Source organism: Gorilla gorilla, chromosome X (assembly GCF_029281585.2).
Source record: "Gorilla gorilla gorilla isolate KB3781 chromosome X, NHGRI_mGorGor1-v2.1_pri, whole genome shotgun sequence".
Lineage (NCBI taxonomy): Eukaryota > Metazoa > Chordata > Mammalia > Primates > Hominidae > Gorilla > Gorilla gorilla.
Window position 1 is genome coordinate 57,527,135 of NC_073247.2, and position 2,903 is coordinate 57,530,037.

General features: G+C 46.0%; 1 non-coding gene across 1 annotated transcript; it reads left to right on the forward strand.

Annotated features, from left to right (window-relative positions):
- The first annotated feature begins 761 nt into the window (after positions 1-761).
- On the forward strand, positions 762-917 carry LOC115932596 (U12 minor spliceosomal RNA). The gene has a single exon (XR_004068849.1). It is a non-coding gene; the product is annotated as a U12 minor spliceosomal RNA (small nuclear RNA).
- The last annotated feature ends 1,986 nt before the right edge of the window (positions 918-2,903 follow it).

A 2,903-nucleotide genomic window follows, 5' to 3' on the forward strand; every position in this document is an offset into this window, starting at 1 on the left:
CTTAATGGATTTAGGGGTTTTTAAAATTTATTTTTATTTTATTAGTATTATTTCAGTAGTTTTGGGGGAACAGGTGGTGTTTGGTTACATGAAAAAGTCCTTTAGTGGTGATTTCTGAGATTTTGGTGCACCCATCATCCGATGTGGAGTTTTTTACCCCTCACCCCCTTCCCACCCCCTCCCCCCAGTCCCCAGAGCCCATTGTATCATTCTTATGCCTTTGGGTCCTCATAGTTTAGCTCCCACTTGTAAGTGAGAACAGGGCGGACGCGATGGCTCACGCCTGTAATCCCAGCACTTTGGGAGGCTGAGGCGGGTGGATCAATTGAGGTCAGGAGTTCCAGACCAGCCTGACCAACATGGCGAAACCCTGTCTCTACTACAAATACAAAAATTAGCCGGGCCTAGTGGTACACACCTGTAATCCCAGCTACTTGGGAGGCTGAGGCAGGAGAATCGCTTAAATCCGGGAGGCAAAGGTTGCAGTGAACCGAGATCACGCCACTGCACTCCAGACTGGACGACAGAGCGAAACTCCATCTTAAAAAACAAAACAGAACAAAAAAGTGAGAACATACGATGTTTGCTTTTCCATTCCTGAGTTACTTCATTTAGAATATAATGGTTTAAAAAAAAAAAGAATATGATGGTTTCTTTCCTTCCTCCCTTTCTTCCTCCTCCTCTTCTTCTTTCTCTCTCTCTCTCTCGCTCTTTCTCTCTCACTAAAATAACCTAATTTATTTTTTTAAATTCCCAGTACCATGTCTTAAACTTATGAGTAAGGAAAATAACGATTGTTATTCGGGGTGACGCCCGAATCCTCACTGCTAATGTGAGACGAATTTTTGAGCTGGTAAAGGTCGCCCCTAAGGTGACCAGCCTACTTTGCGGGATGCCTAGGAGTCGCGATCTGCCTGACACCTTTACACCTAAAAAGTAGACTGGGGGCCTGGCGCGGTGGCTCACGCCTGTAATCCCATCACTTTGGGAGGCTGAGGAGGGCGGATCACGAGGTCAGGAGATAGAGACCATCTGGCTAACATGGTGAAACTCCGTCTCTACTAAAAATACAAAAAGAAATTAGCCAGGCGTGGTGGCGGGCGCCTGCAGTCCCAGCTACTCGGGAGGCTGAGGCAGGAGAATGGTGTGAACCCAGGAGGTGGAGCTTGCAGTGAGCCTAGATTGCGCCACTGCACTCCAGCCCAGGCAACAGAGCGAGACTCCGTCTCAAAAAAAAAAAAAAAAAAAAAAGTAGACTGGGGCCGGGTGCCGTGGCTCACACCTGTAATCCTAGCATTTTGGGAGGCCGAGGTGGGCGGATCGCTTGAGGTCAGGAGTTCCAGACCAGCCTGACCAGCATGGTGAAACCCGGTTTCTACTAAAAATAAAAAATTAGCTGGGTGTCGTGGCACACACCTGTAATCCCAGCTGCTCTGGAGGCTGAGGCATGAGAATCACTTGAACCCCGTAGGCAGAGGTTGCAGTGAGCTGAGATCATGCCACTACCCTCCAGCCTGGGTGACAGAGCGAGACCCTGTCTCAAAAATAAAAAAAATAAAAAATTTCCTAGTACCATGACTATAACTAAAAGGACACCATGCCTAATGCAGTTTGTGTGTGATATGCAGGGAAAACATTTGGAGAGTGAGTAATAAAAGGGGATTGGAATTTTAAATAAGGAAAGTCCACTTTAAGAAGTTGATGTTTACCAACGACTTGAAGGAGGTGAAGGAATTGGAAAGAAAATAAAAAGACAAGGCTGGCTGGGCACAGTGGCTCTCATCTGTAATCCCAGCACTTTGGGAGGCCAAGGCGGGGGGACTCCTTGAGCCCAGGAGTTCCAGACCAGCCTGGGGAACGTAACAAGACTATGGAGACTTTTTTTTTTTTTTTGAGACAGAGTTTCACTCTTGTTGCCCAGGCTGGAGTGCAGTGGCACAATCTCGGCTCACTACAACCTCCACTTCCTGGATTCAAGCAATTCTCCTGCCTCAGCCTCCCAAGTAGCTAGCATTACAGGCATGTGCCACCACGCCTGGCTAATTTTTTCTATTTTTAGTAGAGATGGTGTTTCTCCACGTTGGTCAGGCTGGTCTTGAACTCCTGATCTCAGGTGATCCACCCGCCTTGCCCTCCCAAAGTACTGGGATTACAGGTGTGAGCCACCATGCAGGACCAAAAAAATCTTTTTAAAAAAGAACAAATAATAATTTGGGGTAATGATAATAGCTAAATAAGTAAATATATACCACTTTTTTTTTTTTTTTTTCGAGACAGGGTCTCACTCTGTCACCCAGGTTGGAGTACAGTGGCACAATCATGGCTCACTGCAGCCTCGAATTCCCAGGCCCAAGCAATCCTTCCACCTCAGCTTCCCAAGTAGCTGGAACCACAGGTGTGCGCTACCACCTGGGTAATTTTTTAAATTTTCAGAGACGAGGTTTTGCCATGTTGCCCAGGCTGGTCTCGAACTCCTGAGCTCAATCAATCTATCCACCTTGGCCTATCAAAGTGCTGGAATTACAGGCATGAGCCACCATATCCTGCCCCACCACTTTCAATAACAGAGCCAAAACTTCGAAGTAGTGACTGCCAGGGTTCCAAAACCACCTTCCATCTTGGGGTCCACAATTTGAACATTCCCCAAACCATTGTCCCACAATCTCATTTTTGAAGAAGTTTTTTTTAATTTAAAAACTTCCATGATTACTGTATTAATATGAAGATTAATTCATTCAGCCAGCCAATGTTTACAAACAGCTAATCTGTGTCAAACAACATTGTAAGCACTCAGATTAATCCTCTTGATATCCTTACGAGGTAGTTAACATCATTAGCCCCAGTTTACAGAGGGGGAAAATAGGAGTATGAGGTCACACATTTAGTATGGAGGAAGCTGGGAT